The sequence below is a fragment of the Podarcis raffonei genome, chromosome 3 (assembly GCF_027172205.1).
Source record: "Podarcis raffonei isolate rPodRaf1 chromosome 3, rPodRaf1.pri, whole genome shotgun sequence".
Classification (NCBI taxonomy): domain Eukaryota; kingdom Metazoa; phylum Chordata; class Lepidosauria; order Squamata; family Lacertidae; genus Podarcis; species Podarcis raffonei.
The window spans coordinates 35,217,047-35,230,476 of NC_070604.1; the positions used below are offsets into that span (position 1 = coordinate 35,217,047).

Here is a 13,430-nt window from a genome sequence, read left to right on the forward strand (position 1 = left end):
ATATCTTGCAACTTTCAAACAGCTTTTCGCTTCCCTTCAGGTCTGATTCTAGACATGATTCTCTGCAACTGCAGGAGGATGGATGGCGGCTAACAGATTGAGGTTGAATCCTGACAAGACAGAAGTACTGTTTTGGGGGGACAGGAGGCGGACAGGTGTGGAGGACTCTCTGGTCCTGAATGGGGTAACTGTGCTCCTGAAGGACCAGGTGCACAGCCTGGGAGGCATTTTGGACTAACAGCTGTCCATGGAGGCACAGGTCAAATCTGTGTCCAGGGCAGCTGTTTACTAGCTCCATCTGGTACGCAGGCTGAGACCCTATCTGCCTGCGGACTGCCTCGCCAAAGTGGTGCATGCTACGTGGGGCTACTTTTGAAGGTGACCCGGAAACTACAACTAATCCAGAACACGGCAGCTAGACTGGTGACTGGGAGCAGCCGCCGAGACCACATAACACCGGTCTTGAAAGACCTACATTGGCTCTCAGTATGTTTCCGAGCACAATTCATAGTGTTGGTGCTGACCTTTAAAGCCCTAAACGGCCTTGGTCCAGTATATCTGAAGGAGCGTCTCCATCCCCATCGTTCTCTCGGACACTGAGGTCCAGCACTGAGAGCCTTCTGGCAGTTCCCTCACTGCGAGAAGCCAAGTTACAGGGAACCAGGCAGAAGGCCTTCTCGGTAGTGGCGGCCTCCCTGTGGAATGCCCTCCCACCAGATGTCAAAGAGAGCAACAACTACCAGACTTTTAGAAGACATCTGAAGGTAGCCCTGTTTAGGGAAGCTTTTAATGTTTGATGTATTAACAGTATTTTAATATTTTTTTGGAAGCTGCCCAGAGTGGCTGGGGAAGCCCAGCCGGATGGGCGGGGTATAAATAATAAATTAGTAGTAGTAGTAGTAGTAGTAGTAGTATTTCTGATGCTGCCTTAGAGCTACAGGCTGCAGAGCTTGGCCAACTTCCTGGGGAAAGCAACTTCAACATGAGTACATGGTCACTTCTACTGCCATCAAGTGCCCTACATCAGCAAGAAACTGATGGGTGAACAGTTTCTGATTATATAATCAATGGCAATGTCTACATTTTCTGTGCTAAGACAAGGTAAATTTATGTTCAGTGGCTGCTTTCTGCAGGCGATTGAGGTTGCAATCTTGGAAGAAAGCCCACCCAAGAAAGTGTGACTTGCATCTGAGTCTAACCGTAAGAGTACATTGCAAAACTCATTGTGTATATCTCTGTGGAACCTAAAACATCATTGCTATTTACAAATAGTTACGAATCGTGCACTTTGCAGTAAGCGTAGTAGAGAGCCACAACAAAGAAGATGAAAATGAATGTTAAATGTAGTTAGAATTTCATGACCAAAAAATGGCTGTTCTGTCTTGGAAAATGTGTTATAATAGGCCTATAAGAAGCCGGTGTTCTTCCCAATCTGTTTTTTTAAGGAAGTCATGAGCAAAGGAAATACAAGTTAACATCAACTGCCAAATATGTGCAACATGACAGCAACATATGTGGATGCCTGGTATTAAGAAACTCTATTCTTATGCATCATTTGCTCTGCAATAGTTTTTATACTATTTGTGAACCAAATTGGAATGTTTCTTGTAAGATGTCCAAAACAAAAAAGACTTTTCATGAAGTCTTTGATCTTACAGTACTAAAGCTTTATAATTTGGTACTCTGCATGCAGCTACAGAAAATCATGCCTGGCCAGCTTTATATTATTACTTTTCCTTCTTTTGTCTTCTACATTCACTAAGGGAAGCTAAACATTGCACCCAGTTCCATGATTTCCCTTTCCCCCTTCTTTGGGGTTTTTTTTTAAAGCACACAATGAAGCTGCTGGTGCATCAGATTTGAAGGTGGCCTAAGTGGTAGACCCTTTTCCTTCACACCATTTTCCAAATAAGAATCACTCCCCCCACTTTCAGCTATTTCACCCCTACAAAGGAAAATATACCAGTTTATACAATCCAGATTTGTAGAGCTAGAAAATATTTAGAAGCAATTTAGAACATTCTCTCCCTTGTTCCATTAGCAGATTGCTTCCATCACAGGGCAAACATCATTGGATGCCACCCACAGAAATTCCAAATAAAAAAAAAACTCACAACTTACTTTGTATTAACCAATATTATATTAACCAATATTTAATAACAACATAGTTTGCATTAACCAATAACTCAATCAATAATTTATTATTATTATTATTATTATTATTATTATTATTATTAATTTATTATTTATAGCCCGCCCATCTGGCTGGGTTTCCCCAGCCACTCTGCTAGGGTTACCACACATCCCCAGTTCCTGGGAACAGTCCCCAGATTTGTAAATCTGTCCCCAGAAAACGTGGCAGCGGCAGCCTCAGCAGCTCAGAGCCAGCCTGGTAACGCAGTTGGCTCTGGCTGGCTTCAGGAGCTGCTCGCTGCCTGCTGCTGTGGCGCCCGCCATTTTTCCTCTCCGGAAGTCCCCATATGATGTGTTGCACACAAGACACATCATATGGGGACTTCTGGAGAGGAAAAATGGCGGGCGCCACGGCAGCGAGCAGCTCCTGAAGCCAGCCAGAGCCAACTGCGCTACCAGGCTGGCTCTGGGCTGCTGACTGCCGCCGCCACTGCCGAAGGGGAACCTATGCATTTTTGTTTCACAGGGTGCAAAAGAAGGGCTTTGTACCTTGCCTGGCAGAGAAACCACGTGCCTTGCGCCCCTCTTGGGCAACGGCCACCCACCCGTGACTCCCGAGCCTCCCGTGATATGTCAAAACAAAGGGGGAAGGGGGCAGGAGATTGGGCAAGGCTCGGGAGTCACGGGCAGGCAGCGCACCATTGCCCAGTTTTTAAAAAACTCTACGCGGCAACCGCCAGGTTCCCTGTTGAAGTACTATTGCGGCCCACGTGGTATAAAAAGTTGGACCACCCTGTTCTATACTGTTAAGAGTTTTTGGAAATGTTGGCTATATGCCTAAACCCTGGATCCAGCAAGTGTTAAAATCTAAGCAAGGATTCAAATTCCTGGAATAGCCAGGCTAAGTGTGGGTTTTTAAGGTAAATAAGGGAGTGACTCTGCGCCAGAAGCCAAAAAACTCCAGGATGAAATATTCATCCATAGCCCACAATGAATTTTATTTCATAGAGGCATAGAATTGTAGAGTTGGAAGGGACCATGAGAGTCATCTAGTCCAACCCCCTGCATTGCAGGAATCACTTGCCCAGCATAGATATTAAAAAAGGTAAAGGGACCCCTGACCATTAGGTCCAGTCGCGAACAACTTTGGCGTTGCGGCACTCATCTCACTTTACTGGCCGAGGGAGCCGGCGTACAGCTTCCGGGTCATGTGGCCAGCATGACTGAGCCAGAGCAGCACACGGAAATGCCATTTACCTTCCCGCTGGAGCGGTACCTATTTATCTACTTGCACTTTGATGTGCTTTTGAACTGCTAGGTTGGCAGGTTGTTTCACACACAGGCATGAAAACTTTCAGTAACTTTCTTGTTTTTAAACATCTGGCAATCCAAGATCTTAGGGCACAATTTTGAAACAAACCCATTAGGTCATCTTGCCCTGACCCTGCCAATACAATTTTCCTCTGAACGCTATAGCCGTAAGTGTCCTGCTCAGTCCAAATCTACATGTTACAAAACTGCATACAAGTTTGCCAGGATTCCATATACTTTTGCAAGGCAAGCAGCCAAGGGAACTCCTGAGCCAGGATTTTCCAGATGGTGCAGAAATATGCTGTTGACCCAGCACAGTCATCCAGTGACCTTTTTTCATTCCATGGTTGAGTTTCAGTCATTTTTTACAACCATATTTGAGATCTAGGAACTAGGTTTAAAGTCTAGTAGCGGTCAGGGCAGGAAGCACCACTAGGAGATAGGCTACAACTCCCATCATCCTTGACAACTGGCCAAGCTGGGAAGAGCTGATGAAAGATGTAGTCCAAAACATCTGGAATGCACCAGATTGGCAAAGACTGGTGTATGTGATGGAGAGAAGAGATGAGTTCCTGGCTTTCTCCATGTCCATCAAATTTCACTATGTTCCTTTGATCTTTCTCTCTGTTGAGAATGTCAGCTCATCCTCTGCTTCAGTTCCTCCTCTTTGCCAAGTTCCCTGGTTCCAACACAAACACACTGATAATCATCAGATGTACATCCTCCAGCACTCTACAACACTCTACAACTCTGGCGCATGATTTGAAGGGGCCCCCAACTCAATGCCTTCCATGGGCCCCTTCCTACATCATTAATGCCAACCTGGCTGCAAGCTTACCTGTCATACGTTTACAAATTGTCATTTAAGATTCTCACAATGCACTGGAGTAATGTTTCGTTAGGGACTGTAGGGCATCAGGGGAAATTTAAAATGATGGTTCATAGCTGCCTGGGGCAGGGATCAGCAGCACCAGTAGGCCCTGATGTATATCATTTTATAAAGCTCTCCCAGTGTTGATGTCGGTTCTGGGAAAGTGATTTGTGCACAACTATAGGGGCTTTATAAATTGATACATGTGCATTTCTCCAGCATGCCATTACAGCTCTTTTCTGAGGAATGGTGTCACCAGTGGTGCCAAACTTGTATAGCCTTATGAATGCTGGCATTTTTGAACTGCATAATAATCATTACCACTGTATTTAAAGGTAAAGTAGATACCCAGTCATAACCCGTAAGGTAAAGGTAAAGGACCCTGGATGGTTAAGTCCAGTCAAAGATAACTATGGGGTGCAGTGCTCATCTCGCTTTTCAGGCCAAGGGAGCCAGCATTTGTCCACAGACAGCTTTCCGGGTCATGTAACCAGCATAACTAAACCGCTTCTGGTGCACGGAGGACCACGATGAGTGCCAGAGCACACGGAAACACCACTTAACTTCCTGCCGCAGCAGTACCTATTTATCTACTCGTGCTGGTGTGCTTTCGAACTGCTAGGTTGGCAGGAGCTGGGAAAGAACAACAGGAGCTCACCCTGTTGAACGGATTCGAAATGCCAACCTTCTGATCGGCAAGCCCAAGAGGCTCAGTGGTTTAGACCACAGCGCCACCCGCATCCCACATAACTCGTAAGATTCAACATGTGACCATCCACAGACAAGGTTTGAGGTTTCTGCATAGTCTGGGGACACCCTGAGAGAGACAAAGGCGCACCCACACGTGGAGTACTGTGCACAGATCTGCTTGCCAACTGTAGACGTCATAAAAACTGGAAAGGGCACAGAAAAGGACAACCAAAATTATCAGGGGGTGGAGCAGCTCCCTGTTTGTTCATTTGATTGATTGATTATATTTATATCCCACCACTTCTCTAAGCAGCTCAAAGTTGTAGCATACATGGTTCTCTCCCTCCCAATTTCCCCTTACAACCAATCCGTGAAGCAGGTGTGGATCCGCCAATTTGGATGGCTTTAAAACAGGTTTCAACAAATTAATGCAGGTTAATTTGCCTCTGAATACTAGTGGATGGAGAATAAGGGTGGAACAGGTAGTTACCCTCGTGTCCTGATTTTGAGATCCCCAAAGCATCTGGCTGGCCACTGTGTGAAACAAGAAGCTGGACCAGATAGGCCTTTGGTCTGATCCAGAAGGGCTCTTCTAGAAGATACTGAACCATTTTGCCTTGATAAGAGGAGAGAGAAGCAGTTCCCCCTAGTCTAATGCTTCAGTACTATATAGGACTGAATATAATAGTATGGGGATGGGAATTGTTTAAAATACCCACAACCGCACAAACCCCACCCATTACCATGTTGTATCTGCAGTGATCCTTCCACCACCATTGCTCCCTCAACCAATAATCATCTTCAGAAGAAAGCTACTCCCAGCTTGCTATATTTACAATTTGCAAAGTACCTGAGAAAAACCCAAGCACTGTATCAAGGGACTACATTCTAGTTTAGAATACAGGAATAAATCAGCCATCCAGCCAAAACTGGTCTCCTTACCCCGCATGAAAACAACTCTCCTTACATCATTGGGATCAGAGGAACACAGAAGTCTTTTTTTGGTCTTCCAAAAGCCTGTTAGTCTATACATCAACTTAAGCAACGCAGCAATGCAGGGGAGGTCTCTTGAAATCCAAACCACATGGACACTGATTTGTGCAGCAATCTATATAACCACACATTGTACAGATCTGATAATTTGCCACCACAAATCGTTTTTTACAGTCTACAGTGGGATGGCAAAATCCACAGGGCAAACATCCACCTGGCATGCTGCCACACACAAATGGCTTCCCACGTGAATCAGTTGCCATAAGGTTTGGATTTCAAACCTCAAGCAATCACTATGTGGCTGCTTGTTTGTGTTAATCAGGCACTTGTGCCAATGAGCTGGGAAACTTTTTCATATTTTGGCAAACAAAATTCATATTAAGAACACACCATGATATATGGATTTCAGTAACTCATTGTGTTCCCACTGTTCACTGTTTGAAAATGAATACCATTGTCAAGAGTCCTTGCAAGTTTTACACATATTGGTCAACTCCATTTAGACACTACCCTTCAACTTTGCCTCAGTATCCCCTCTGTTAGGAGATAAACAGCTGAACATTTAAGGAGTCAGTGATTTCCCCACATAATAGGCGAGATGTCAGCCTTGAAATACAGAAAGGTACTTCTCCCATCACCCTGTAGACTGCTATGCAGTTAAATGTCCACAGTAACTATTTATATATCTCAGGTTTGAGCAAAGCTGCACTCATTCATCTTTAAAACAGCCTTTTGAGTAAAGTCCCTACACTTTACAAACAAGAAACAGGGGGCAGAGAGTGACTTCTCTACCCAGAAATCTTCGGCATTGGGTCGCCAGACGTTTTGTTGCACTACGAGTCCCATCGTCCCCGAACGCTGGATAGTATAGCGTGGGATGATGGGAGTTGTAGTCCAACATTTGAGGACTCCAAGGTTACTTTAGCAAAAGCCTTACTGAGCACAAGGGTCTTGGGAAACATGCACAGCGACTAGAACAAGGCTTGCCCGGGGGCGGGGGGGGGTGCTGATGGCAGAGAATCCGAGGAAGCGCAAAGTGTTCCAAATTTCAGCTTTCACCGAACGCTCTTATTGCATTCCTGCGTTTTGTTAGTCTAAAGCACGGCACCAGAGAGTTCAAAGAAACTCGTTATCACTGACATACCCACCCAAACACAGTTCCCGGTCTGAAAACACAGATTCAGCAGAGGCTTCACTCGTTTGCGCAATTACTTAGGAATAAATGCCCCATCCAAGGGGAAAAAAGAACATAGGAAAGAAAGGAAAAGAGATGCCAAGAGGAGGAAAATATGTGATGTTTGTCCTTTTCTGGAAAGGCAACAAACTTTGCTATTCTACTTCGGCAATAGTCTCCTAGCATGCAGTTTGCAATATTTACATTTAACTGATTAGGCAAATGAATAAAAAGGGCACCTTTAATTTCACAGCTTGCAAAAAAACCCAGGCTGCAAGGGATCTCCTACCTGCTTCAGAGTGCACAGAGTAGCGGCTGATGCAGCTGCGGACTGCAAAGAGTTTGCTGATAGATCCAAGCTGAGATAAGAAAGATGTATTATGTGCACAAAGGCAAAAAGAAAGCAGTTCAAGTGGGAGGCTTCTCTTCCAAAATAAGGGGGGGGGAATCCAGATAACGTGTTTGTTTCTTTTTGTCCCCTTGTGTATCCAACAGCTACAGCTTGCTGAGCCTCTCTGCAACTTCACGCAGAAATTTTCTTGCTAGGCACTTCGCAGGAGGTGGGTGGGGGCGGAGCCTGGGAGATAAGGAGCCCTAGAGGGAGGAGGGAAACGGAGGAGGCTTTTCTGCCATCTACGCTGCGCCTCCACGTGGAGAAACCGTAATATGAGGAAAGTAGCCGGGCAGGAGGGAGAAAAGGATGCGAGAGAATATTGGTAAGACTGCTGGGGGCGGGGCGGACGAAGCACTTGTGAAGAATGAATTTCATGCAGATAAGTTGCTGGCTGGGTGGATGGGGCCATTGGCTTTATTAGTTATTCTGCAATGCTTCGCTAATTATTCCACAACATTGATGCTTTCCAGAGGGGCCGTATCGCAAAGCAGGACCAAAAAACAACAGCGCGCGCGCGCACACACACACACACACACACAAATCTGGGTTATGAAAAGTTACGGAATAACAGCAGGAAGTTGCAGGATATGCACTGATTGGAAATGAAGCAGTATGACCAACCCAAAACTTGCATGTGCAAATAGCATTGGAATCGGATCATGTATGACCATCCTGATAACATCATGAGCAAACGTTAGCATGAATGCGCAGTAAAAAGGACATGACAGGAGGGGTCCCAAGTATGCCTGTGCGCAGGTAAACTCACTAAGGAAGAGGTGGGAGATGGCGGAGATTCCATGCAGTTGGCCAGATCATTGTCCAAACTAGCCCATAGATGCTAGTTCCACTGATATAAGCTTGAAACTTCCACATAACTTTGCCCATGCCAATGCAATCAGTGATGGGGAACCTCTGGCCCTCTGTTGCTGGACTGCAACTCCCATAAATCTTGGGCTGATGGGACTTAGGCAGATGTTATTGGAGGGCCTCCAGTTTAAATGAAGAATAAAAATCTGATTACAATACTTGTTAAACTGGCTTATTTGTCGGTGTTCAGGATTCGCCTCAGCAAGCCCAGTTGACATATCATATTTAATTATTTTACTTGGGTATGGAAATATTGTATTTCTTCCTCTAAGTTAAAAGTTTTGTGGCTAGATGGAAAGTTTCTGGTGATTCAACAACTGCTTTTGGTTGATGGCCAAACGTATTTGGACAGAAAACACTTGTGGAAGAAGCTGTAATGTAAAATTAAATTGCTATCATCTAAAAATAAAGCTGGGCGTCTGATTCAGATTTAAAACAGTGCATAAAGGCTGCAATTCTACACATGCTTTCTAGGGAGCAGGTCTGCAATCCAAAGTCCCAGTCTGCTGTGCTGGGGCAAGGGGGTTGGACAGGACATTGTTTGCCCTACATTCAACCTAAAGCAGCTCTGGTGGCATCCGTTCATAGAGTAATGCATTCCTCTAGCCTGGAGCTCCCTATTCCACCCGTCAGATGGGCAGACAAGCCAAAATGCCACCTTTGGAATTTCCAGTACTGATAGCCTGCAGGAAGACCTAAATGAAGGTGTTCACAAATGAGGTTCATAGCATTTATACCCCAAGAAGCAGTGGCGTAGCGTGGGTTGTCAGCACCCGGGGCAAGGCAAGTAATTTGCGCCCCCTAACCCGTGGATTTTAGTACTCGAGTGCGAGCGCGCCCCCCCCCCCCCAGATGTTGCGGCCGGTGCGGCCGGCCCCCCCTGCACCCCCCACGCTACGCCACTGGGGCTGGGGGCGAGCGAAGGAGCCAAGGACCCCCCCCCAAAGGCTCAGCAGGAATTTATTAAATTTATTATTTGCGGAGCCCCCGCGGGCCGAGGCAGCCGAAGCCCCCTCCCCTCGGGCGCCTCCCCGCCCCCTCCTCTCCTTGGGCTGTAGGTGGAGCCTGCGCTCCAAGGCGCTCCAGATCCGGGCTTGGCGAGCGCCTCTCCGGGTGCTTCCAGCCGCGCTCCGTCCTCGCCCCCCTCCCCCCCGCGGCTGAGACTTGCGCTGAGAGCCGGAGCCAGCGGCGCCCCCTTCAGCCGGGAGACGCTCGCCCGCCCGCCGGCTTCCTCTCGGAGGGTTTTGGGGAGCGCAGGGCACGTCGAGGCCCCTCGGAGCTCTCCTCCCTCCCAGTCGGCAGAAGCAGCCGCCGCCTGTGGCTGGGCTGAGGGGATGGCGTCGGCGTCGGGGTGCGGAGGCTGCCGGTGCCCGGCCAGGCGTCGGTGGCGGCGTTGGCGCTGCTGCAGCGGCTGCTCCTCCTGCGAGCAGTGAGTGGAGCGCAGCCTCAGCGGCGGCGGCGGGGGGTGGGCGCGCGTGCTAGGGCGCAAGGCTGGCGGTGGCGGCGGGGAGCACGGCGGAGGAAGGAACTTGTCCCTTCCCTCTGGACTTGCGCCCCCCCAGATGTTGCGCCCGGTGCGGTCGGCACCCCTGGCACCCCCCACGCTACGCCACTGCCAAGAAGGTCCTACTTTTTTGAATGCCGCAGCCTAGGATTCAAACCATTTTTCTAGAGACGAGGGTTTGCCCATGTGTCCTAGAGAGGCCCCTTTACACCAGCATTCTGTGGCTGCAATCCTGCATACATTTAGGCTGCCTGTATCCCACCGACATCAGTAAGAGTTCAGCATCCAAACTGATTCACATCCAAGGTCAGTGCAATATGCATTAAGAGAAAACAAAGCATAAACATTGAGGCAAATTCCTTCCTGCATCAACTTTTTATGACGTAGGGCAGATGCAAGCAAAAGCTAAGCTCCGTTATTTCTCTATGAGCATTTATTACTCAAGACACATTATTCAATCCTAGGGATTTACTGGATAGTGTTCGAAATGGAAATCTGAGAGAGTACTTAGATCCAAATACAAGGATTGAATCAATGCCAACCAAATCATATCTCATGCTGACTGATGTGCCAGGGGGAATTTTAGACTGCCAATATTTGCAAATTACATTTTAACAGTCAGTTCTCTTTATATCTACTCAGAAAGAAGCCCCACTGAATTGAACAGTGCTGAGTCCCAAGTAAGAGTAAAATAAAGGATTGAAACACATATGTCAACATCTTAATGCCACATTAAGTTTTTGAAAATCAATTGATTTTGAGAAACATTAGGAATTCAGTGACTGGGGGTATCATTGTCCAGAATCGACAAAAAAATGCCATTAAGTTTGCAGAATGTAGAAGATTCATATAAAAAGAAATCATCTGGAAAATGGAAATTCCAGGTGTTTTAACCTTGGGGATATAAAAAGATGAGACACAGGTTCGCACACTGTATGACTCTAAAGTAAAATGGTTTTATAGGCACTTATATGGAAGATTTGATGCAGAGCTTGTAAAGATAGAGAAGGTGACTAGCTGCTCACCTGCAAGAGGGGTGTTTAAAAAGGCAGGCAGGGAATTCAGTGGGGAAACTCAGTGTGAATAGTCAAAAGAGCTGGGGGGCAGCAGCCCCTATGAAGCTCAAGCTAAAAAGTTACCTTGCATGGCAGAGTGACAAACCAAGCTCGGATTCACACATCACAGGACAAAACAACATCATGGGGCTTCTAGGACATAGTCACTCAATACAACAGCTGCCAATCCCAGCTCTTAAATGAACACAGCTTTATGAACACAATTTTTTTTCTGTCACATTTGTCACAGTCACTTTACATTTTGTGCTCTTTAAAAAGGATGGGGTGCATCTAAAAACATGGTGCATGAAAGAGTGGGAGGTTGTGGGGAAACAATCTGAAATGGTAGGAGAAGGGAAAGACTTACAGAATGGAAAGAAGGTTTGGGGAGGAGCGTGGGTATGGAGATTCCTGAAGGATCACATTTGGCCCCTGAGCCTGAGGTTCCCCATCCCTGCTATAATCCAAGGACAAAGTAAGTATCTTGCAAGAGAGAGCATATTCTCCCTGTAAATCTACGAACTACCATCACATATACCTGCCTTTACAAACAACGGAGTAATTGAATTTTCAGAAGAATTTGCATGCAGATGACCTAGTCGGTTTGTTATAATCGATTTCGGTAACACAAACACAGAGCAAGGTAAAGCCAAGAACCCAAGTTGGGTGCTAAATAATGACATGCATCCATTACTTGGGTTTCATAGAACCATCCACACAGAGCTTCTGCACTTTTGAAAACTGCAGTGCACAAACACAAAAGTGATGGTAATGGGTTGGCCCAGTCCTGTATAAGCATCTTGGCTCTCCCAACCATTGCATTGCATACACAGCCAGGTATCAGCACTGCCCATGCCATCTACATAACTGGCTGTGTGTTTTGAAAGAATGAGTTTTCCCCCTGTATGCATTCTGGATTTCCAGTTTAGAATGACTGTACAGTGCTAAATCAATAGCCTGAAAGCTGCTGCACTGATGCTGCTTCAGCAAATGCTATCCTTGAGGACCATAGATAGTGTTAATGCATTATTCAGGATTCCCATAATTTAAAAAGACAATCCACACACACACCATACCACATGAAATCATTAGGCCCCGCTCCACATTGTATGAACAGTATCAGAGAGCTGGAACTTTGCCACATTTTTGTCTGTCTGTCCTGTATTTCTTTGTCAAATTTCACTGTTGGAAGACAGGAGAGCTGAGAAGTTAGATCTGTAATATGATGGATGCAGCAGGATCTGGGCGCCAACATTTCAGGAGCAAACAACTAGAGAAGGCTACTTGAATCCTAGGGTTACCAAACAAAGTTTGGTAACCTCTGTCCAGCTCAGTAATGCATTTGCCAAGTCGCTGAGCCAGAGTTAAAAGACACTCAAAAACAAATGATAGCATATTGAATTTTTTGACCCAAAGAGCTGATGGAACTAATAACTATATGAGAGAGATAGCGTGTCCATGGCTATACTTAAAGGACCACATTATGATACTAGCATTATAAGGTATAATTATTATGAAGTCTTTCAAATTGTTAATTCTGTGTTGGAACATATTCTGCTTTCCTATTGTTCTAATTGTTCATTGGAATATTCTTGCTGCTTAGCTAGCAGACAGTGCCTTCCTTTCTTTTTATTTCCTTTTTTTAAAAAAAATGATTTTTATTAATTTTCTTTTCTCGAAACAAATATCCAATATTATTGTTAAACATACATTTTCCAATTTCCCTGTTGACTTCCCTCAACTACCATTTCTGGTTTATTACATCAGATGATACATTCTGCTGTTTACATACAATATTATGTTATCACATTGTTATACTTCTTGTTCTCTGTAAATAAAATTGTAAATGTTTATTTAAATCCTGCTAGCGAGACCATTTCTTTCTGTTGTTTCTGCAAATATATTGTAAAGAGTTCCCATTACTTTTCAAAGTCACTATTGTCCTTTTCACGCAGTTTGTCCGTTAACTTTGCTAACTCTGTATAATTCATCAACTGTTCTTGCCATTGTGTTTTTGATGGAATCTTCTTGCCGCTGTTGTAGCATACATGAATAATGTCCTTTTTTCTTTCGACAACTCTTGTCCTAAAATACCTAACAAAAAAGCTTCTGGTTTTTTAACAAATGTTATTTTAAACAGTTTTTTAGTTCATTGTAGATCATTTCCCAATTTTTAAAAATAATCTTACAACCCCACCACATAAGATAAAATGTATCTTCCCCTTCTTTACACCTCCAACAATTCTTTTGTTCTGTTCTATACATTTTGTCACTTCCTTCTTATTTCCTTTTTATTTCCTTACATATAGCAGTCCTGGTAGTTACTTGCCATAAAGAAACCACAAAATTGCCAGAATTCTAGTGGGAAATGATTGCTGCTATTCAAATTTGGCTCTTTGAATGTCTGTGGATTCACATGCTCCTTTTTATCCTGTTTA

At 45.2% G+C, this 13,430-nt stretch overlaps 1 protein-coding gene across 1 annotated transcript in view; it reads right to left on the minus strand.

The window, feature by feature from the left end:
- Positions 1-7,730, minus strand: part of COL21A1 (collagen type XXI alpha 1 chain) — an 85,046-nt gene extending 77,316 nt beyond the window's left edge. The window contains exon 1 of the mRNA XM_053381091.1: positions 7,462-7,730. The gene's annotated coding sequence lies outside the window, so the exon portion shown is untranslated. The remainder of the gene's footprint in view (positions 1-7,461) is intronic.
- Between the last annotated feature and the right edge of the window lie 5,700 nt (positions 7,731-13,430).